Raw genomic sequence first — 26,384 nt, forward strand, 5'->3', positions numbered from 1 at the left:
CATAATTCCACTTTACTTTGAACCGCTAGCGTTATGATATCTTGACAAGATGCCGTAAATTGTTTGATTCGTAACATCATTATAGTGGTTAGTCACTGTGGTAGGCATAAGTGGTACTACTAAAGTAAGATTGGGCAGAATATTGAATAAAGAATTACTATTTATAGAGACATACGAGCTTCTAACTCCAACAACCATCTTCACCGTTATAAACATCGTGAGGAAACCTGCACATCTGAGAAGTTCTCTATAAAAATTTCGAAGATGTGTGCAGTCTACCAATCCGCACTAGGCCAGCGTGGTGGACTAAGGCCTAATCCCTCTCATTAGTAGAGGAGGCCCGTGCTCAGCAGTGGGTAAGTATATAATATAGGGCTGATATTATTATTATTATTATTATTATAATTCAATTTATAGATGTACCTATCTACCTAAAAACAGGGGCTATCAAAGAGTTAGCAAAAATTAAGCCAGTGAAATCACGGTAATATTGATAACCATTATAATATGGGACTATTGATAGCCAAGAATAATTATCCCAATTCAGTGTGATATATTACTTTGAAACTAAAAACTCCAAGTGATGCAGTAATCATAATTTAGGAACGAGCACCTGATCTCGTTATCAAGTTTATAATAACAGCTAATACAACGTTGATAAATTGTGCTATAGCGACTAAATATGTGTTTAAATATTAGAAACTTAATATATAAATGTAAAGTAGCTCGACCTCAGCAAGAAAAAAATATTGAAAGCATGATTTTGTTTATCTCCATTAGTCACATTGCAAAACAATTCTATTTTGTAGAAGCAATACCGCAAGTTAAGAATGTTGGCGATCTCATCAGCAGTAGCCAATACCGGCAACCGCACGGAAGCGGACGGACAGCAATTCGCCTCGCGAAGGCACGTTTAATATTAGAAGTCCTGATTTATGTCCTGCCCCTGTAATGAAGTGTCTCCACACTACAAACGTGTGTGCGTCGCACTAATTCACTACCATAGATTAATAGGAGTTGGCTTTTGCCACGAAATAAACATTGCTTTCGTATTTTCATCGCCCAGCTTTGGGTGTTGCAGTTCTTTTAATTAATTCAGTAACGTTACGTCTGCAGATGCGCTGCGTTTATTGCAAATATTTTGCTTTAATATATCAGTCAATTGATATTATGACGCAAAATGCTTTAGGTAAATATCATTTACGTTTCATTAAAATCTACTGAATTGCAACTCTATCGCAACGGCGCAAGTTTTAAAATTATTCAGTTGTAAATTACACGAAAGCGCAAGCCGAGGAAAACATTGTTTATAGATGAAAATATCCACATATTATTCAAGAGCGGTTTTTCGTTTTACAAAACCAGAGTCCATTAACGGCAAGCTCGCGTCTTAAGTTAAACGTTTTATCTTGAAAGGCAAAACAATGTCGTATATAATTCCTAATTTATTCTCGGACAGGGTTGTCTCCATATTCTAACTTAAGATGGGGATAGAGCGTTAATCTCATCTCGAAGACGAAATACAAGTGGACTGTGAAATCCAATTAGTTTAAGATCTCATTAAATCAATTCCTTAGCAGTAATATATATCAGTGTTCATCTCTTTGTTTTCGATGGCCGCAATCCAAAACTATTTGTTATTACAGTGAGCTTGCGGTTTCGTGTGAACTAAAAAGATGTAGTTTTTTAAAGTTAATGCACTGTTTAGATGTGAATTGCAGCTTATGAACATAATCTTAGAGTAGTTATTTCCAATCGTATGAGAAAACTAATTTTACACATTTTCTCAGAAGTAATATCTAGTAATGTATGTTTGTTTATTACATACCGGTGTATATTGAATAGCATAGCGATAAAAATTGATAACTATTTGTCGCCTCTCCTTGATCATTGGACATCAGCCAGGGTATGTACATTTAATTTGCGCACTGGCATTGCGATTACAATTGATTATTTTCCACTTCTTTATTCACTCTTGAAACACAATTGTCATGAAGCTTAAAACTTCAAAAATAAAATCGTATTTATAAAATATCAAACTTATGCCGAGAACAAAGAGAAAGCAGGTGGTAGGTTATATCGGATAGCAACCACACTACACAGGGTGTTTAAACCTGCCATAGTGGCCCACGTACTTTGTCACGTTCCGGGATCAACCTGTGTATATCCGGTTCCAATAGGCCGGCATAATTGTGTCGACTGCCGAGGGTTAATCATCTCTCGACAGTCGAAATTCTATTGGACACCACGCCACTTACTATTAGGTGCGGTCACAGTGGCGTCACTTTGTCATCCCCGTATTTAAATAAGCATATACCTACTTAAATGTTGCATAAGACATTAATTTTATCCATTATTATGTGTGTATTATGTACTTATGTAAACATGCGAAAATAAATCATAAGCGGACAAACTGCTTTGTAAAACACGAGCGCAATAAAGTGAAAGGGCACGAGCTACATAAACACAATCAGTATATAACACTAATTACGTAGCTAAGTGTTGAACATGTTAATCCATCTAGAAATATATTTCTCATTCCGGGCAGATCCGATACAAAGGCCGCTAGCCGCTGGAGGAGCAATAAATTAGAAGGAAAGCTGCGAGCCAGGATTTCCCTTGGGTTTATTCTCACTCAAGAGCGCCGCACCTAATCCAGAAAGCCTTATTATGCTACCCTTAATACAGAGCTCAAGACTACTTGAAAATTTTCTCGGCAAGTAAACGGTTTAGTTTCGAGACATTTCTTTTTTATTTTCGACTTTATATCTGTCGCGGGCTTTGTTATAAAATTGTTATACAAATCAACGTTGCTACATTACTCTTATTTATATTTATAAAAATGAATCTCTATTTCCCTTGGTCATCGGATCAGTGAACGGATGGAACAATTTCGCTAATTCTTTTTTGTTGTGTTAATTATTGTCAGAAGAAGGTTCTTATGAAAGAAAAAAATATTTTGTACATATATTTATACCGCTGGGTGGAACATTAGAAAATTTTACGTTAACACTTATTTTACATAACTGTCAGCTGACTGAAATAAATGTCAGCGATTGACAGAGTGCGTGTACTCGTATTATAGAGCATTACAATACTAAATACTATATTTTTTAATAATATTTGTTTTATTAATATTACCAATTCGAATTCAATATTTATAGTAAAGACAGGACAACGTCTGTCGGGTTGGTTAGTTTTGTAATAAACACGGATGTAAAATATTAATCATGTCTTGAATGATTTGTATCTGAATTGATTGAGATGATATTGCAAATTTATATTGAATACCATGAATACATAAATGGAATACTTTAAGTCGCCGGTAATTCTCAATACGAATAACTTATCTACATTAACTTAATAAACTATTTGATAAACACGAAACAACTACCGAAAGACAATTATTAATAATGAACCATTTATTAAGGAAAAAGCAGATCAATTACAAAAATAATACGGCGGTATTCAAGATGTTAATGTTACCACGATTAATTTAATAATCATTAACACTGCAAAAAAGCAGGCGAGCAAGTTGACGGCTTATCTTTTGTAATTACAATTCGCATCGAAGCATGCATTACGTGCGGCGATTTTATTTAAAAAATTACCATATATATATATTGATTTTTATTGATATATCATGTTGATAATTTTAAATATTTATTGAGGTTCGGTTTCAAATTTGTTCGCCGCATTCCAGCAGGCAAGCCGCTAACAGGGAACGCATGGAAGGGGTCAGTTTTTGCCTCATTCCTACTACTTTGTTACAAGTTAGCGAGAATTTACGATACGTCCGAAGACATACGAGCATTACACAAGTATGAAACTACTTGGTAGCTGTTGACAAGAATTTCACCGTTAAAGGTCAACGTTTAATTAGTTTTTAGAAATATGCAACCTTTTTTATGTTTTAAGTAGCGTTATCCATAAGGACCTTATATTATTTTATAATTATCATTACCGTATATTCTATTAATGAATGAATTTCTCGCTTATTAGCGTCTGTAAAAAGCTGATCTACGATATTATTCTATAGATATACAGTAACCTAGTTTTTATATGATTATTGCTATGTAAAAATTATCATAATATCTTAATTGGACTATTCCACCTAGTGATTTTACTCCTAACCATTGAACTAAATGCATTGAAATAAAGGTTATGTTAACATCTGATCTGCTTTGCAAACATTGAGTTCAGTCCATTAACACAAGTTCAATAGAAACACTCGGGCCACCAATTTCTCCAATTTAAATTGTCTATGAGCGCCGCTCGACTGAAGTCAGCCGGCACATTCCGTGTTTACCGAAGGCGCGGGCGCAACCGCTGTATTAAGGTGAAAAGAGACAAATATAGCGTCAAAATTTAAGGGTGATAAGGACGCACACATAACCAACGGGCATTCGTTTTTTAAATAATTGAGTCCGGAATGACGATAGGCACCCGACAATTCGAAGCATTTTATCGAGCTGGCAACCCTAGCGCGGACAGTGGCCATTTAATTTGTTTCCTTGTGAGTCGTGTTTGTATGAAAGTTCGTACAACTCCTGTGGGAATTATTTTAAATACCTTCATTATTAATTACGGTTATGCTTACTTAACCAAGCAGGTATCAAAACATTTTACGTACAGACGCAAATAAACGTTGCATAATTACTTACTGCAATAAAAAACATGGTAATTAATATCATTGAGCAAAAAATTGGAGAGAACATTTCTAGTGTAACTTTGAATAACACAAATAGAATTCACACACGTATGTAAAAGCTCGTTAATTATATTGAAAGCAATAAGTAAAGGCTTCCGACTCGAAGAATGATATAAATCAGCGAATTCTATTTTCAATTAGCACGCGCCACGGACCTCGTTCCTAATTTGAACGCAGCCTATAATTACGCCGCAAAAGCTGATTGGTCAGCGGAGTGTGCGCGAGCGCAAACGCAGTATCCTTTATTCGAAGCTATCTAAGGCCAAGCCAGTCTATCTGCCTGGCTAGCTTTAGTGTGGCGACATCTTTTATCACGGCTCGCGCTTCTGTTTTTGTACCGTTTATTTTCAAACTGCGGAGCCATATTGCGCCCGTAAATTATTACTGCGAGAGATTTGTTTCCATAGTTCTGCGGCTGCAATGCATCAGCCTTTGCCGGATGTTAGTTTATGTTGACGCACGCGTTGTGTTTGGCGATTTCGTGCTTGTCAAATGTTTACTCGTCATTCGCTTTATTTTCTTATATAGACATCATGTCTATGATATCTACATTTTGTGTAATATTTACGGTGAAAAATTCTTACTTTGTTCTATAAAATGTATGCATAATTAAAATCAATAACAATCCTCTAATTGAATGGAATAATATGGAAATAGAGTCTCAATAACACTTTCATCACAAACACATAAGTTAGCGGTAGCATAACAAAATTGGTTCGAGAGCTAAATAGCTATTCAACGTTGTGACCAATATTAACTCTCGAGAACAAAATTTATTCCAACTGAATGAAACTTATTGATAACTCTTTTATTCTCAAGTGGTCGTAGCATCTTTCACTGAACGGTGCCCGGTACAAACAGACCTAAGCGTTTTCACTTCGATATCTCTATAGAGCTGTAAGCGCCAACTCTTAAAAATAAAACGCAAGTCCATGACACAACGCACGTCTGAAGATTCTTTATTTATTACCCACTTTGTTGTGCCTTCCTGCGAGCCAATTAATTTATTAGGTCAGATCAGAAATTAACGAAGCCAGGAAGAACTTAATGCATTCAGATTTATGATGTGAAGCCTATACGCATTACGTTGAGAAGCATTTTGGAGCATTATTTATTTGTAATTCATCTCAGTCATTTTCTTTTGAACATTTGGCATTTGAATGACTTCTTACGTTATTTATTTTATTATCAATCAGCATAGCCTTTTATCGTGATTTCTTAATGCATAATAGCGATAAGGAAACGATTAAGACCACATGTATCATAAAAATGTGCAAATCAAATAGAATATTTTAAAGACTTCATTTTAGGAGTTGGTAGTGACAGCTTTGAGTGCATCCTCTCGGCCGGCACGACTGCGTAATGTTTTACGGTATGGGGTGAGACAATAATGGCTTGCTCATAACATTACTCGTCCTGCCCTCGTACCACGATACCGTTCGGTCGCCGGATTTGGGATATTCGACTCACCTCTACACGTAAAGTGTCGTGATACGGGACTTTCGGGACTCGTTCTCACTATTTGTTTTAAAAACTTAAATTACGAAGAAATCGTTTACGAGTAACATTCCCTCACGCGTTGTGTACGTTTAATTAGATCGGGTTATCTTTCCCAGTAGGCTGTGGCGGTAGCGTTTTTTTTTGTTACAGGTGTAAAGTTACTCAAAAGCTTATTAAAGTTTAATCTGTTTTATATCGTCTTTTGATTTTTTTATCGCTGTAATGTATGGTAAAAAAGCTTTTTTTTAGGTTATTAATAAGTGTTTTTTTAGAAGATTATTTTTGATTAAAATATTCTCTAATTTCATTTTTCATTATGTTCTCTAAATATGACTAATCGTTTCCAAATCGATGTAACTTTAATCACATTTAACAAATTTATATTATCTTACATATACGTAAACCTAAAAATCAAGATTAAATTAGTTTTAATTTTCCTTTAACAAGATATGATTCATTAGTTAATTTATTTTGCGGGCAGGGCGGTTTAAATGAGCGTGGAGTAGCAGTCGGGTTTAATTAGACTGCGCTTGCGCATCTAAATCATCTGCCATTTGACGTCAGTCATCTAAAGATCGCAGATTTAAGCGTCCATCCCCACTTTAAAGTGGAGCCTAGATTAGCTCGAAGTGAAATTAAAAGGTTATTCTTGTGTGCGGGAACTGGAATGAAGTGAAAGGATTCGTCTTTTACTGAACTTATTTTGAAATAGTCTTACATAATATATTTATAGATATTAATAATGCTCTAATAATTTAGGGAAGACAAGAAGGTAAATTGAATTCTCATTAAGTTTCCTATTACTTATTTTTGTTGCTATTTTGTAACTTTTTTAAACTTCTTCAACTTTCCTATATCTTACCAATGTTACCTCCGCGATTTAGCTTTGTTTCTAGGACCACCCGCCAGCCTGGTGTAATTTCTATAGAATAATTCCGAAAACAATGTACCTACATTTTTATTTATGTTTCTGGAACTGGCTGGACACTATACACACAAGATTATTAAAACAGGAACTACAATTAGGTTCTGAAAGTTCGTTTTGCATTTTAATCGAGACAATACCGGCAGACGTTAGTTTTCTAACTTCACACATTCCGTATAATTACACAATCACATATGAAATTTAATTACGCGCATGTCAAAAATTATCCACGGTGCTCTGGTTTCTACTTGAACATAACGTGTACTATTAATGGTCCATAAAGTTTTAAGAGTGATTTTATCATGTGCGTACAGTAGTCGAGTTTAAGAACTACTCGGACCGCTTTAGTACGCCCGCACGAAAATGTAGAGCGCTTGTGTGATTTGAATACGAATTATGAAAAAGTATGATTTGCTGAATACTAGCTGGATTTACTTAAAACATATGTTTTAGTTTTCTAAATTATGTTGTAGAGAATTAGTTTGTTTTAAATAATTTAAAGCCATTTGAGAACAACCATGTCGCTTTTTTCTTATGCATTTAAATTTAGAATACATTTAGGTATTTAATTTAAAACGACTAAATAAAAATATTTATACAATTTTCATTCGTCTGTGACAGACGAGTCGGTATGTTAGATAGTATTTATTTATGAAATATTTTAATTCTAAAATCTGGTTATGTTTTCTTCATGGGTGGCCTTGTTATTCTGATTGGAACACGCCGTTGAAATATATTTGGCTGGCATTGAAATACCCTTCTACATTATGAATTTAATTTGAAACAAGTAGTGTTTCTGAGTCTAAGATATGTAAATAAATACAGAATGAATTATTATTTTCTTGAATTTTCGCTAGTAAGTAAGCGAGTAAAATATATTCAGTTATTATTTTTCAAACCAATTAAATCATTAAGTTTAAATTATGCAGGAGGAGTTTGAACCATTTTATGAAGTTAAAATTTAAAGGAAAAAATCGACATGCTTAAAAACATTCTTTTAATTTTTATATAATTAAATTTAAATACTCAGTTTATGTATTCCATATTTAAAAATAATTAAATAATAACTGCAATAATTATTTTTAAAAATAATTTTACAGTAAATATTCGAATAGTAACCAAAAGTATCGTATAGAATTTAATTGAATATTTTAGTTAGCCTCGATCGTGTTCGCCCACTATTGTTTTTTAATTTGTGCACGGCGTCCTTTTAGCTATCAATCAAGCATGTAGCTCCATTGAGTTTATTGCAAAGCTGACCACAGGCTGTTAAGCCTAGCAACTATCTAACATTTAGGAATACTTCATACATCATTCTTTTGAAATTAGTGCCATTCCGAACTGGCCGAACAATTTATGAAAATTGGCAGACATAAATAGAGCCGTCAGGAAATAATTATAGGGTTTAGAATATATATCTACAGTAATTGGCTTTACTTTGTAACAAACAGAGGAAAATAGGAATGACTGACGTATTTAGTATACATAGACCATAACAGCAATAATGTAATTTTGTGGCCCATTCATTCGATTCATAAACATCAATTTATATGACCATCAACAATGGCATACTAATATTCATTCTAAAAATAGTCGATTTAAAAAGAAAACTAAACTAACAAATTATAATTGTCTGACAACTCTTAACGAAACAAGTGCCTTGTATGTAGAATACACATGTACGATACGTTATCCGCGTGCAGACTTCCACGCAGATGGGAGGTTTGACATTTCGGACGGTAGGTACCTAAAATGTTCATTCCCATGCTCCACTAACGCTCGCATAAAACAAAACCCGGCGTCAAACCGGACTCAAACTGGATTGTCGCGGGTTTTGAAACAAATTCTATGAAATCGTACATAAAAAAAAAATATGTTGTAACCACTAACGAAATTGTTGGACATACTATCACGCGTTTTCAACTCAAGCAATAAGCACCCAGCTAAAAAGCGAATACTTGAATATGAGCAATACTTTTAGACATTTATTTTTATAAACACCACCGCTGGTCATAACTGGTTTAGTAATTCAAATGAGCAAAGTTTTATATTAATAAATAGAAATATTATCTCGTTGATATACGACCTTATTTATTGATAAAATAATTAACATTAATAAAGATGTCCTTTTGTTGATTCAATTAATGTCAAATCCTATATAATGTTGTAAATATTCTCCCATAGATCGTACGTTAGTTTTATAAATAATAATGTATTCTATTTATCTGAGCGAAGTAATGAAATCATGAATTTAAAGCGTGTACACAAGAAGAGAAACAATTTCAACAATCTGGAGTTTCTAGGACGATGCGCATTTGTTAAATAGTTTTGTATAAAAACCTTGTTCATTTATACCTCTAGAGAATTAGTAGGTACAGAACAGTCCAGTTTGTTTTACTGAGATTTTATAATTACTATATCCAATTCAAATTTAATAGCTTTAAAAATGTAACTGATTTATTTTTTATTTGAATTCGCGGCATAGGGGCTGCACTATATCTAATGTTAAGTGAAGTAAAGACCAAAATAAATGAAATATAAATGTACAAATACACGGTGCCCCTGATCAACTCCAATTAAGTTAATGCGATGGACTTTAAGAAAAGAAAAATAATAAATATAGTTTAAGATCTATTACTTTAAAAAACCGAAGCAAATTAAACTTGATTAAAAAATCACTCAACGAACCAAATTATATAGGTTCACAAGAAATCTATTACAGATCTAAACTGTGCATCAAAGTCGATAATTGTATCCGAGATACCTAGATAGATAACAAGTTCTGAAACTAGTATTTGATTCGTTCACTCGGGCCGATTTCAATTGTGGATTTTTTCCGATACACCAGATAGGTCTTGTTAAACGTAACAAACTTACTTTCAAAGTTGTTAATTGTTACTATACATCTCCTATAAAATACTTTAGACAACGTAATGGACTATATTTTTTACATTGACTTTTGTTTACGAAAGAATAGTTTAGGTGCGTTTACTTTGTATTCAAATTAATGAATTCAATGAAGAAACATGTACTTACGAGTTTTTTTAACAGGTAATATGTAGGTACTATATGATAGACTATTTATTACTAAAGAAACTGGAATAATGAATTATGAATAAATTAATTATAAACAACACGAAAATGCAGAGCTATGCGAAGGACATTAGAGAAAAACTATTACTATAATAATGACGGTACATAAATATCTTTAACAATAATAAATATTTAATCAAAGATTTACACAGCTTAGTTTACGTGGAATCTCTATACGTTAATTTTAAAAGGGTAAAAAGACGACAAAATATTGCTTAAAAGGAGAGAACAATAAATTATTTTTTTACTCTTTATTTAAAGGGCTTCATAGTATTTTTATAATTAATTGTAACATGTGACATTAACTGTAATTCTGGTCTATCATTTCACGATGAATGTTATAGGAACTTTTAATATCATTCTCTTTAACACTACTAAGTATACCAACAGGACATACATTACAAATATTTTAAGAAAAAAAAAACAGTATCCACCATCTATATTTTAATCGAAACGTTTAGTAACTGCTCGCATTTTATATCTGCACCTTGCTCTCATAAAAACTCGAAACAATTACGTCCGTTCGACAAAACGTCGTAGGCGCCGATAGAAAGTGTATAAAAATGAAACGTCAATCAATCAATCGCAAAGCTTAAATTACATTGTCACGTACGGTATCGTTTAAAAGACGGCCTGTGGCATTCCGTGCCGAGTTTCTTTGCGGCTATGCATTTTCATGGAATTGTCAACGTTTTTCCGACACCTTACAATTGCATGACTCGAATTCTAGAAAGCTATATTGGTATCAGCATTTTTAATGACAGGTTTTGTAACATTTATGTTGACACTCGATGTATCTAGAGTAGTGGATTATTGATATGTATCGGACGAGGAGGCCGTCATTACGATTGGAAATTATTTGTTAATGTTTAATGTAAAATGTTAAAGCTCTGCACTACTTGTGTGTCTGTACCGTATAATTGATGAAGTTTGCCCGAGGGTACTTCTTCCACGGTACGAATGCTAGTTATTATACTCTCAACTACTTTCTTACTAGATCAACTACGTCTATCATTAAGCTTTTGCAAGAGTAACATTAAGCTGAAACGAGCCTTATTGAAATGTACGAAGATCCTTGAACTGAAAATTTTGTATTTTACTAAAACTACTGATGTAGCTTTGTGCTCATTCTGTGAGTTAGTTTGATTATTCTAGACACTTAAATTACTTAGTGGGTTCGAATCATGATTAATAAATATTTTTGGAATTACTATAAGTATTAGTACCTGTAGAAGGATAGCAAATAAATCTCGTCTGGAGGTATATCCATAATATAATTTACAGAAATGAATAATATTAGAGGCATCATGGCGCACTCTTAATAAAATAATGACCCATTTCAAAATTGCCACTTTGTGGGAATCGTCAAACAACCAATTTTTGTTTGCGACCTTTTAGTTCTTCCCTTTTTTTCGTGTTATAGGTTTCATTTTTTACCTATCTTTCATAAGCTCAATTTTATAGCAACTTCAAAAAAAAGGTAGCAAACAAAAATTGGTTTTCCGACGATTTCTATAAATTAACAATTTGAAATAGCTCATTAATTTATTAAGAGTACGATGGGTGTAATTCCTTTGAGGACGAAAGAGATTTTTGGGCACACTCTGACTAAGAACACAATATCAAAATTGTCATCTTGAATACAGTTTCTGTTAGGTAGAGCCGCTACCGTCGAGTCGATGTATCGTGCTGTTAACAAAAATTGGCTACAACAAGCTCTCCCAAATATTTTAATTGGTTATTTTCTAAACATTTATAAGTCTACATATCCTATTCATTGGCAAAGACTTCTCTAACTTAAAAAAAAAATGTTTTACAGTTTGCATTAATATCATAGTATAATCAAGTCTAGAAAGTTAAGCAAAGAATATTATATACTGGTGTTTCGTTGAAAAAACTTGCATTTCGAAGACAGGCCAGCTGGCTTGCGAACAATAAAAAAGATTTAAGTTTTATTTAAAGACGCACAAATATCACCACTACAATATAGTAAAAGCTAAACGCAAATGGAATAAAGTAGGAGCATAAATAAGACGAGGTTTTGCGGAGAGCGGCTAACGAGACGAAGTAAGTTTCTAGCCGAGAATTCTTAGAGTTGGGAATTCTTAAAGTTTGCGAGGCTTCTCAAGTTTTGCAGGTGCGGTTTCATCCACCAACTGAGCCGAGGGTTTTCAATTTAAACAATTATTGGGTTTACTTGTTCAACATCAACGGTTACTTGTTCGTATTGCTTGTGTGAATGATTTTAAAACTTAAGAGCGGTCACAAGGACGTTGGCTGATATTGAATTTGCTTTATTTGTTATCTGTCGTGAAAATATTAATAAGGATAATACAATTATAAAAGTAATTATATTAACTGAAAAATTCGGAACTATGAGCGATTTAGTACAAGATAATTTTAGTAAACACTATTATAATTTAGAAATATAGAAATTTACATTAATTCTTCTGTACTATCTTTGCCGATATAAATGTAATTATATCGATATGCCTGCGCACCTAATTTCCTTGGTATTATTCGATTATATTTTGCCTTAAAACTTTCGATATTCAAATCGATTGCATTTTCTTTATTAAAATTTAGATTCTTTTTTTAAATTAGAAGAGAACAAGTGTGTTTAGTAATTTTTAGTTACGCTTATTTTTACTTCCAAGAGACCCTAATGTGGGTATTATTTTAAAAAAATATGAAGAAGCTTTAGCAAGCAAATGAAATACACTGTATGGATATATAATATCGCATTATTACTTAATACTTATACTAAAGACTAGTTAACAAGTTCAGTTTTAAATCGAAACACGATCTCCATAATTATTCTGTAAGGTGACATCCAAAGATTACGGAACACTGACTCATGTTATATGTAAATATAATTAAAAACGAAAGAACTGCAAGCATTACCACATTTTATAACGAATATTAATCAACTGATATGTATATTTATATGGTTTGCATAGCTGTCAGTGGAGATAGATCCTGATAACGTAAGATTTATCGTTGTCACGATTCCGAATAAATTGATCGCAGCGAAATGTACACATGATATTCAAATACATTGTAATAACAAAGAGAAGACGAACTCTGGCCTAAATCTTGTGGAAGGCAGTTATACTTACTAATAATATATTTATGTATATGTAAATATACATATTTTGGTTAATGAATTTTATTATAATATTGTGAAACTAAATCATTTTGCAGTTATATTTACGTGTTATTTTTGCATATAATTATTACCATTATCATCCCTAGTTGTCAACACTTATATCAATAGGTAGTTTGTAAATTTGTCCACTTATTTATAATTAATAGCAACACTGCCTTTGTCTGACTTTATCTAGGAAAAAAAAAAAAAACCACGCGGGCATAGTTGAAAACATCTCTAGTTAGACAAGCGTTAGAAGCGCATAAGAAAAACGCGAAGTTCAACGCGCGCTTAGTGCTTATGATCTCTTCGACATACAAAATAAGTGTTCTCTAAGTGTCGCTAAGTATAATATAATAAGATCCCGCTCTAAGTATATCCCGTAATAAGATCCCGTTCATCTTCGGGATCTTATTATATTATACTATCGATAGAGCAATTTGCAGAAAAGTGTTAAGTTAAATTTATTCTAGCAAGTTCTTGAAGCAATATATTACCCAAAAATGCATACATTAGAGGTTATTCCAATTATTCTTACAAATACGACTCGCCGCAAGTTTCGAGGTTAAATTTTTGGTAGTCAGCTTCCCATAACAGTTTACGCGCTAAAACACTTGTAAACGATAACTTCTGCAAAATTTCTTGTTGATCTAACCCCGATTTATTTTAGTGACAATTTTCCCTGAGAATATTCAATCCTACAGTTATTTGTCATAAATATATACATTATTTTATTTATTCTTATTATTTAATTGGTAAACTCGCAGCTAGTACAATTCAGAGTAAAAGATCACCCAAAGAAGGCCAATTACAAGTTCCCACTACTAAATGGGATTATACTTTTTATAAATACGCTTAGTAAATATAAGCCTCTAAGCCGCTATTATTAAAAACCAAAAGTTTATTGAACTTTAATGCTTTGTGAATTTTTGAATTTATTATCTCATTATATTTCTTTTAAGTTATGATTTATGTTATATTGAAGCTAAAATGATTATATTATTCATGTCTAATACTACAATTATTAAATAATCTTTACGTACAATGTAGCGTAATATGAGAGGGTACATATCTATAATCGAGTAGTTTATGTAAGTACGTACATTCGTGACCAGAAACATTGTTTGCCAGATCGCATTGTTTCACTCTTTATAAACTGTTTAATATTTATATACAATTTCATATTAATGAATGTGTTGATTACAATAGTTTTTTTTGGAATATCTTGCTAATTATATATTAACGGTGAAGGAAAACATCGTGAGGAAACCTGCATACCTGAGAAGTTCTCTATAAGAATTTCGAGGGTATGTGAAGTCTACCAATCCGCACTGGGCCAGCGTAGTGGACTAAGGCCTAATCCCTCTTAGTAGTAGAGGAGGCCCGTGCCCAACAGTGGGATAGTATATAATATAGCGCTGATATTATTATTATTATTATTATATTATATATTAACGTTCAAAATGTTACATTATTGCGTAACATAGGTTAATTTAAGCATATTACATTTTTTTACGTCTCATTTCTGGTATAGCAAAAGACTCTACCGTATTTTCAATGTTGAAAAGTTTAAAAACAACATATTATTACACACTACTGCGATAAGAAATCTAAAATAAAATAATAAAGAAATTACATATCCTGTTGCTCATTTGTGATACCCATGCTAAGACATGATATTATGTTAATTATTCTATTTAAAATATTATTTTTCACAGTTAAATACTTCACTGTTTTACTACGTATATAAATGTTTTATTGCAAAGATATTTAACAGCGTAGTTGCTTCGTGTATTTTTCATTCACGTTATATACATTTTTAAAAGTGTATAAGCATTGCAACGAAATAACTAATAATAATCTAATTTATTTTCTAGAATCATGAAGAAATAATTAAAATATGTTATCATCCATTTACCATAATATGATACTGGCCATTTAAAGCTGTAAAATCAATTATTATTTATCCCCGCCGATAACTATAATAAGAAAATTTCACGTCGCATAAAAATACCATTCCAATTTCAAATACCAAACAAATTAATCAATTACGCGCTATAATCCACACTTTAAAGTGAATAATAAAAGTGTGGCTAAGGAATCCTTCAAGACTGCTCACGTACTGTGTCGTTTAGAGGTTACTAGGCTTGTCCAGAACCGGTTTGTCACATGGCCACAACCACGTGCGGCCTCCACAACACATATATGTCATATACGTATACCGCGTCCGACGTTAAGTCTGTTAAGTCTTTATTGGTATGGTAAATACGATAAGTGATTTTATGGGTTTTTAAACTGCAATTGTATTGTTCGGAGATGGTCGTTATGAATACGCAACTATAAATGGTTTTATAAACGGACCAGAGTGTTTTAAATTGTTTCGAATCTTTTGATTTTTTTTATTGTATTGAATGATGAGATGAGTTTGCCGTTTGTCTGCTGGTAAGCGATACGACCGCCCATAAACAGTAGAAACACCATCCAACACCTTGAATTACAAACTATTATTTGGTACTCCACTGCGCTCGCGATCCTTAAGTCTCTAAGGAAAGTCTAGTCTAGTAAATTTAACCCAACAGTGATTACACACTGCTACTTAGCGGCAGAAATAGACATTGCGGAGGTACCTAACCAGGCGGACTCTCACATATGAGAGACCTACCACCAGTGATTTCATTGCTTTATTCTGATCTTTCAAGCAGTACCACATATTCAGTTATAGACTTTGTTTCCGTGTTTATTATTCACCGGTCAAATAAACAGTCTCAGTTAAATGAAGCGGGCGGCTCGGGAGTATATTTTGATCCAAACTCGAGAACAGAAGTTCAAAAACAAGCGATGGGGTGAGGCACGCCCAGGGCGGCTCCACCCCAGCTCAAACTTATCGCATTATTCAAGGGAACGCGACTCTTGAGTAATTTTGAAATATTACAATTTTCGGGCTGCTCTTTACCGCACAGCCCCGTTCTTCGATGGACGTACAACTTTGTTCCTTTAAGTAATCGATCTTAGCATTAGTGACGAAACAGTATTAATTAATTTGTACGTAAAGTTTTTCTTTAAATTATACTTTATTTCTCACAATAATCTATGTAATCTCAAAACTAGTTGAAGAGATATAAATTAAATGTTTAGGTAATATTCAGATTAGGTCAGCGCGTGATCGTGTGAAGTGTAGTCGAGATCGGACAAGTCATCTAGCTAGATTGGCTAAACAATTAGTCCTACCCGTGCAAAGTCCTGGCGGGTTGCATATTTAATATAGTTTTGCTAGATGTAAGCAGGTTATCGTATTACTTGATTACTTCTATAGATATATATTTTTAATAAATAAAGATATAATCAATTGCATGGAATATTCTTTTCAAGAACATTCCAGGGTACTTTTTTATTATTCAAATTAAATATCTATAGAGTATAAATTACTTTCATACATTAATTACGCTCAAGAAAATACGTGCATTGCTAATTATAACTCTATTAATTGCAGTGCCGCCTGGCAACGGAAGTTCTCATTTCACAATTAAAGAAAGGAAATCAAATATAATTTATTTGTAATGTTAATTATTTACATTTAATCAACTGTGTCTATGATATGCATTGAAGCATGAATAAATAATTCTGTTTATTTCAGATATAATAGAACAAAGGAAAGAATGACAGTCAAACAGTAGCAATACAGGACAATGAAACAAGTCCGCCTTTTGTTTTAAATAATAGTCATAACACGAACATGTGCTCCAATATTAAAGTACCAAAACATAATCGAGATGGTACAGTTACTCAAAAAAATGACCTATTGTCCACTTTTGTGATGCAAAGCAGTGAAAAGATGCAAATGCGTAACACAGGCCCGTTATGTTTACAAAATTCTTTTGAGATCCGTTAACTTGCAAAAAACTAGTAAAGAATTCCACAATTGCCTCCGAGCATGCAAATATCCAAAGGACGTTGCACAAGTTGACAAATTTTCTATGAAACAATTCACCTGCTAAGCAGGTAAATGATTATTATGCTAATGCATTTCACAATGAATTTATGCCTATTGTACTAATGTTTGAAGATTGTGGTCAGAAAGGCCTAATGCGTATAACACCTTGAGGTAATTTATAGTTTTATGAGCCTTAACAAAACTACGTTTCCGTATTCTTTATGTCATCCATGTCATTTACCTGGACTTTATTTATGACCATCACAAAAGAATTATGCGACGTTTTAGTTTTTATAATTATGCGAATGCTTTAAAACTATTATTATGAATTGTAAATGCAGAAGACAATAAAAATATAATTGAAAATTTAAATAATGTAAATTGAATTTGCCAATATATGCTGAAGTTATTAAAAAATACAACTGAATAATTTAAATAAAATTCAATTGCATTTACAGTTTTTGTTTTTAATCGCGTAGATAAATGTTATTTTTATGTTTTAATGTTCCAACTAACAACATATTTACCATATCATTACATTCTCAAGTGCGTTAAAGCATAATTATTCAATTAGTAACTATTTGTACGCGAAACAAGTTATTGACCAGATGTGGTGAAGTTTATGATGGCTAATAGACTTTATGGCTTTTTTATTGACATTAATGTTCTCTTGACTCCACCGTTTACGAGCGCCTCATTCATTATCGAACTGCTGAGGTCGTAACATCACTGTAAATCATAGATGAACGTATGGATAAGTAAGCTCCTGCCCGTACATATTGGACCTCTACTTGAGACCAAATTTATGATCATTGAAACATTTATTCACACTTCTCTAGCTTGATTGGAAACATTACAATCATCGCCTTGCTGCAAAAAGGATTCTGATTATCTTAATACATGAAGCGGTTAAGTATTTAATAAATTATGCATTATCCACTGTGTAATTAATTGACATCAAGTTTTTATCTCCTCGCGTCGACTTACACGAATTAAAATTGATAAAAATATTCGAGACGGCTACTTATTTACGCTGGATTCGATATGACAATGCTTAAGGTCGCAGCTTAAAGCCTGATGTTTTATAGCACTGGTACCTGCAATAGGAATACAAATTAAACAGGCCCGTACACTACGCGAATTTATTGCCTATACGATAATTATGCAGACTCGAAGTCTGAAGAGTAGTTTACGTTCTGATTTTACGGATCTCCACGTCATGCAGCGGTTAAGGGACTTTGCGTTTTGTGAATATCGGAGTAAGAGCTAACAGACACCAAATAGCAAGTCGGAAGCGAAACAATCGACTGTTTGTTTATACGCCACTACAGTGAGACTCGCCACTTTTGAAGTGAGTGCAATTTGTCTTCGGCGACGTAATTCAAGTAGATATGATCGTGTGTACCGACGCTTGCATAAATTTCTCACTAACAGATGTGGTTTTTTGTTTGTGTCGCGCGTGAGGTAAGCAATTCACCTGTTACTCGGTAATGTTTGACGCTCCGCAACGATTTTTTTGCTGAAATTAAAAGTTCGATAGCGTCTGATCGGCGCTACGTGCCGTGAATCGATGTGAATACAATACACAAAGGTGCGTTCTCTCCATGCAGCGGCATTTGAATGAATTATTTGTTTTACGTAACATCCATAAAGTATTGTAATTGTTTTGTCGATTGTTTACATGCAAAATTTATAAGCCTTGTACGTTATAAATTTATAAGACCACGAAATTATTTTTGTAAATCCTTTTGTTGTTAGATTATGTTGAAATGGAGCAATATTTTTTATGAAGTCATTATAAATATCGTTAACGTTGCAATTATGATCATTGTGTTTTTAAACAGTTTACGTGTGTATTTTAAAATTTATTAAGATTGAAATTTCTAACAATACCTACTTAAGTTTTAAGATTAAAAGTAAATGTCCTGTTATTTATTTTTGCTATAAATTTTTTAACTGATCGCCTCCCTGATATACCGAAACTCCACACGAGACTCGTGAAATTTTATAAACAGTAAAAAAGTAGACAATATTGAATTTTAAATATCTCTAAATGGCATTGGCGTACAGGCCTACTTGTTTAAATAAATACGCGATAAATAAACATGAACTTTAATCAAATTCGATAAGGCAGATGCGCAGGCATCGGCTTTTACGGCAATAACGAGTGCGCTCCGAAACGTCGCCACTCGAGTCCATCACAAAAACATAAGTATTGCTGGAATTACTCATTAACTTATTAAGATGATAATTTATGACCGCGGGGAAGACAATTTCATGCCGGCCATGGTACACACGGTTGAATTTACTCCACTTTTTATAACAAAGGATCTAACTGAATAATAAAAAGTCGCGAAGAAAACGACGCTTCTCGCCTCGCTCGGTTCGCTTTGCATTTGTCCACGGTAATAGTATTGTGCGAGCTTATGTTTTACTTCATTACCATGTTAATGAAAGAAAGTCGACGCTTCAATCAATGGTGTTATAATCGAACAATAACTGAGAAGTCTTTATTGGTTTTGCGCTCTTTCTTAGAAATATTATTCTATTCATTGTTTACATATAAAAACGTTGCGATTCATAAGGGGAATATAAATGGTAAACGGGTTTTATAAACCGCTTTGATGCCTTTGGTGTTAATATTTTGACATATTTGCTCATTTCATATCAAACTAATATTAATTGTTGGTTTTTGTTGCTTCTGTATTTAATGTTTGAAGTATTTAGTAAAGCATAAAAATGACTAAACATTTGAGTGTTTAATTTTTGTTTTTACAGGTCAATTCGTCTCGGTCTCTTGTTCTACAAATCTATATAGAGGGGCCAATCTGTATTAACATAAGCAACTAACACACTATCAACACATCTCACAGAAATTGAGTCACCGCATCGTAGAAGGCAAGGTAAAAATTACAAAAAGCAACCGGCAGCATCACTGAATAATAAGTAGAGATTGAGATCTAACAGGGTGATGTGAAATAAGACAAATATGGCGACGCACACGAGTGGCATCGCAAACAGTGTGCGCTTGCGCATGGCTATGGTGCTCCTTGAGCCACTTTTTTACTTTTAACTGGACATAGAGGAAGTAAGATAGGTTTGCGATAAGATTTTTAAATTAACTAGATGTTTTTCGAGATGTGTATGAATGTGCGATATTTATATGAGTCTAATTAATGTTGCCGACGCAAGGGTTTTGAATGCGATTAAGCGTTCTAGCGGAAGTTTTTCTTTGTTTATAACACGTTTATGAACTTTGTTAGATGTGTTTTTATTGTTTTTGTGCGTTTATGCTCTATTCACATGGGTGCAGTGGCCGTGCTGTTAGGCAAGTCATTTATATAAACGGTCACTGTCAAGTATTGAGGTAGCATCATGAATAAGGAAGTGTGAAACAGATTTTATACTATTTCTTTAATTTGCGTTTCTGTCCGTGTTGAAAGTCGTACTCAAAATAAAAAATGAGTGTGTAATCTGGATTTAACACAATAAACATGTTTTGCTATGGTGTTATTTATCATTGATATGTTAGGTTCAATTGACCAGTACTAACTGAACTGGCATATTTATGGCAAAGATAATGTTGTATATAGCGGCTCTATAATTTGTAATACTTTTTAATTTGTTTACATCTTAAAAATCTCAGCTTATTGAAATAAAACTATTTTAAGGATTTTATCGTGTTTTTTTATGGTAAAATTTTCTCCCGATATTACGAAGTATTTGCAGCTATGGTCACGGGGCAGACTGTCGTGTTGGTCATCCGGAAAATCAAAGTTACATTACTCGTGATTTACATATTTATATTTTCGATATAGTTCGTAAAATAGTTTTATTTAATATCTAATATTCGCGTAAACATAAAAAATCATTAATCTTATTGCGATTGCAAGTATTCTCTGCAAGTTATGATGACAATATAAGAATATCTTGAACAAATTCACCATTTGTACAATATCTTTGAATTTCAAAATTTAATTATTTACTGAATTTGTTTTAGTTCTTTAGCCGTTTAAAGAATATAATTTATTGGTTCTAAAATATTGTAATGAGTTTTTCAAACTAGGATCTACTAAATAATAGAATCGGTTAAAGATGTTGTAACTAATGAATTAATGCGGTGATAACCAAAAGAGTGATTCCTATAAATCCTATTCAACATACAGGCGTAATTCAAATATAATACCTTCGTTATATATTGATACATATAGGCCACTTCTAGGGAAACAAATATAAATAAAAAATAAAATTTATCTATGACTACAAAAAGGTTTTTTATATATGTAGCTATTTCATTATCTATCGCAATGAAACACTGCGTCGGTTGCGTAATAGTATTACGATACGACTGTAGTGCTCAGGTCTCGGGTTTGGTTTCGGATCGGGCAGAGTAATATTGGGTTTTTCTACTATTATCCCGAGTCTGGGATTTGTGTCTAATGTGGTGATAGGCTCACCCTCCATCACATGATGTGACGGAATGCACATGGCGGACATTCGTTGCACCAGTTGCGCCTCTGCCTACTCCTTCGAAAATAAAAGGCGTGAGTGTGTAGCTATTTCATTATATATTGCAATAGAACACTACGATATAAATTATGTCATGTATTTGCTTCTATATAAACCCTATTTACATAGCTCCAAGTGCCTATTTATAGGTTATTTATTTTAAAATCTTATTAATTTTTATATATTTTAGCTGGAATTAATCCAACAAATTGAGCTGTTTTTGCGAGGATAATGTACCTCACTACTACTTTGATTTAGTTCCTGTACTCTCTAAAGAAATTATTATTCGGCATCAACCTGTATACATTAAAGTGTAAGCAGGGACATTGGCTTCATTATACCTTGTTCTCGCCTCGCGCTTTCACAACTTAATGGTGCATTTCACATTAAGTATGTTTTTTTATATAGCATTTGTTAACTTTAAAGTTTTAACTGCGGTTTAAAATGTGTTAACGCTTAGTTTGTGCTCATGTAATTAATTAATAAGCATTCGTGTAAATTATTAACACGTTTTTTTATGTAATATTTATTTGTTGGAATTGTGAGAGGAAAGTATTTTTTTATAACAACTGTAGAATTATTAAGCTCTACTAAAACACGAAATAGGCGAAAAAACTTAACTTTTTCGCTGGTCGCAAAAATTTTGCCGGCTTCTTAATAACTTCTATACGCGTTACAAGCGATACTTTTAAGATACTTAAATGAAGTTAAATACATATATGTGAGTTAGGGAGAAACAAAGTTATTTTTGATAGATTTATTTAAGTCATTTTAGTCTAAATTTTAGAGTATATTGTTGTGATCTAAATGATCTCCGTCAATCTACATATATTTATTATCTTAATATCTATAAATGCTTAAGCTTAATCTAAGTTGGTATTCCAGTGTTTATACTCCTTAATTTTTTAAAACTATTGAAATACTTTATTTATATTTCATACAATAATCAAACAAAATAAAATCAAAGGTATATACTATACCTATATACAGGTAAAACAAGAAATATTTTTAAGAAGAGATGGCGGGATGGATAGGACATTAAATAAAAGATTTTTTTTTTGTGATATTGTTCATGACTGTACGATAAAAATAGTATTGAAATTCACTTGCGAAAAAGTAGGAACACTTGGTGTATTTATAAAATAATAATCTATAATTATTTTTTATTTTAATTAAAGTAATTGCGGCTACATGATGAGACTCTGCCAACCCATTATCACGCCCTGGCCTAGCGTGATGGTTTATAGTCTAAATCCGCTTAATATGGTAAATTGCTGCAATTCTTTGTCCAATTATGAGACATTTATAAGCTATTCAAAAACAAACTCTATAAATGAAATAATAGGTTTCATAATTGTACCAAATACTCTATGAAATGTTAGTCAAGACACCTAAGCATTAAGGTAATAAGAATTCTTGCCAGCCACTCTTTGATTTATACATTTTGGCGCTCTACAATGGCGTGAGGGGCCGCTATCGTCCCAAGTTCATTGCCGTCCGCCCTTTCAAATTAATTGATAATTCCTCAAATAATTAAGATACAGAGTACATTACCATATGAGATACTTTTATAATTATATTATTCTTATACATTTGTTGAATCACTAACATTAGCGTGATAAAAATTCACGAAAAATTTAATTATAGAGTAACCCCTGCCTTTTTAATTGATTTTAATCCCTTGTTTCCACCTTGGATTTATGATAATTTTCATTATCAACATATCTAATTTATGTATATCGTTACTTGGTATCATTTTCATTAATTAGATGTTAAAAATGAAATACTCTTTATATATAATTAAGTTACGGTGTTAAGGCAAATGTAATCTTAGAACATCTATTAGGTTGTGACTTTATGGAAATAAATGCCTAGCTTGTGAGTCTTCACCCCTTATAATAAGGTTCAAAATCTGATGCAATAACTTTGGGGAAATGTTTTCAATAAATATTCTATGGGGATGATGATTTTTTTATAAATCATAACAATTACAACGACGATTATTGTAAAATAATTAATTTATTTTTGTATTATTATTAATTATTATTAAAAATTGGGTGTGACATTTATAGTGTATTACAATACACAAAAATATCATTTTAATCATAGTGTTACTGACTAATTAGATTTGTATTGATAATAGTGCGTAGAATTTTGCGGGACGCAATTTACGTCCGTGTATAAGTGATGGTAATGAAATAGCCTAAGACATTAAATAATGTCGTTACTGTCTTTATGAAGATGAGTTGTTAGAGATCTTGTTTGGTCTTATCTACATAGTTGTATAAATAATATTTCCCTTGTTTCTGCCATTTAATTATTTCCGTTTAGTTTGATATATGTATTGATATTTCTAAATAACTTTTCTGCTCTAACGCCAGTAAATCCGTCTTTAGACATGACTGAAAATAATTTTGTCCGCGCGCTAGGCACCGCGGTTGTTTTCACTCATCGAGCAAATCAAAACAAATTGCCGTCTCGCTGCTATTCTAGGCTATTGTTAGCATCCGTTTTCGGGCTCATGATCGCTCCAAATAGAATCTAAACGACGAGATAAATTGAAAAGGAGCCGTGTAAAAGTTTGTTCTACAAACAGAACTTGTGTCGGACCCTCTGCTCCCGATGCGAACCAAGTTGGGAGCCATAAATCGGCAATAAACTCACCTTAAGCCGGGCGGCCGCGGCTCGCCGACGGCAAACGGACTCGCGCCATTCCGCTCCCCTATAAACTTCTTCACAAAACTCACAGTTCTGCCGAAAAGAGTTCCGAGAGTTTCACTCCGCTGTGCCACGAGTCACGTGTCAGCGTTTTAGTTGCGGCATGAGCGCAATACGTAATGCATGTGCCGCACGTGGGTAAGTAGCCGCCAGTAGAGTCAGCCAGGTAGCCGGCGAGCGAGCGGCGAGCGGCTCGGCGCGGCGAGCGGCAAGCGGCAAGCGGCGAGCACGTCGTGTTGTTTATGGCGCGGTGTGTTACGCAACGCGTAGTCGCCGAGACGCGCGTCAGTTGAATGTGGCGGCCGATGCTTTACGAGCGACGGCGCACCCCCCGCCAGGCGACGCCACACGCCGCGGCGCCGCACTAAATCTGCGACCAACAGAAAAGGACACCACCACCCTCCGTTAATCCGCCGCACTTGATGTCCGAGAGACAACGTTAATCGGAGCGATTAATTGAACGGTCCGGTCGCAACTCGCGATAGAATTGTATCGACAACGGTCGCCCGTGGCACGGGCGATCCGAGCAAGTGCAGCCTCGTAAAAGTTTCTTCGTGTATCGTTCGATGCACCAGACGTTGATGCCATTGCGCTCGCTACGAATGTTGCTCTACTCCATGACGGGAATTGTTTTTCTTGATAAATTGCAACTTTATGTATTCATTTCTTGTAGACAGTCATTATGCACGTTTAACACGAATTACTTTGAATAACAAATTGACTATAAATTTTATTTTATCTGAGTCTTAAATGTTCGTTTGGCATACACACCAGAACAACGACAATCGGTTGAAAAACCTTGCACATACTGACAAAGCTTCAAACGTTATGTTCGAGTTAATGAGAGTTGTATCAGAACATTTCACATTGTGAAACGCGACTCTTTGCATAACACTTTATTGCATTATATCGTTTTGTTATATTGAGTAACTCGCTACGTGCCGACCGGCATTTATTTTTATATATTATTATAATTCAGGATGACAAATAGTTTTGCATAAAACATTACAACACCAAGAATGCTGATATGTATTCTACTATGTTAGTAAGGAACGGAGGACGTACGTGATTTTCCCCGCTAGTGATAAGAATCGAGATAAAATATATAAGATAAAATTAATAGAATGTTTATGTATGCGTAATGTTCATCTTGTATCGATATATAAATAATTTTCTATTGGATATAAAAAAAAGTGCTAAAGGTAGGTACCGTCGCCATTAATATAAATTTGATAAAAATTCATTATCATTTTCGCTGTTTAAAATCTTAATTTATGTTTCAAACGACGACTCTAAAGAACCCGCAGAGCCATATTTCTAACTATGCTACCTTTCTCGGTCTTGAGTCAATCGCATCCAAGTTGGACCCATGATCTATACAATTTCATCCACTGATCTTGCCGCTGGACGGCCAATGCTGCACATACACTGTCTTGGGCGCCACTTAGTCGCCACAGAACTATATGGCCTTCCCCCGAGGCAATTATTGTGTTTTGGTTTTGACATCGAATGCACGCTCCTAAAGTTGTTTCAAAGTTTATGTTAAGGAATATTAACTCGCCAACATTTCCCCTATTTCTCCCCTCCGCTCAATCTAATAAGTTCCAATCCTTCCTCTACATTTCCTTCCCCCATTTTCTCCCCTAGTCTCAACCAGGCCCTTACAGTCGCTTATGCGAGGTATTCTAGTAACCCATTCACAGGTTTCTCCGGGTGTAGATTGCAGACACAAAAAATCATCTTCATCAGCCGGGAATCGTCCTCTACTGGGCATGGGCCACTCTCATCCATCAGACTCCGGCGACCCTCACCAAAAATAAACACAGAGCTACCCAACTCTAATTGAATC

At 33.6% G+C, this 26,384-nt stretch overlaps 1 protein-coding gene across 1 annotated transcript in view; it reads right to left on the reverse strand.

Annotated features, from left to right (window-relative positions):
* The window catches only part of LOC115445581 (homeotic protein antennapedia), a 198,856-nt gene extending 173,479 nt beyond the window's left edge, over positions 1–25,377 (reverse strand). The window contains exon 1 of the mRNA XM_037440982.1: positions 24,482–25,377. The gene's annotated coding sequence lies outside the window, so the exon portion shown is untranslated. The remainder of the gene's footprint in view (positions 1–24,481) is intronic.
* Positions 25,378–26,384: the final 1,007 nt, after the last annotated feature.

The sequence above is a fragment of the Manduca sexta genome, chromosome 21 (genome assembly GCF_014839805.1).
Source record: "Manduca sexta isolate Smith_Timp_Sample1 chromosome 21, JHU_Msex_v1.0, whole genome shotgun sequence".
Lineage (NCBI taxonomy): Eukaryota > Metazoa > Arthropoda > Insecta > Lepidoptera > Sphingidae > Manduca > Manduca sexta.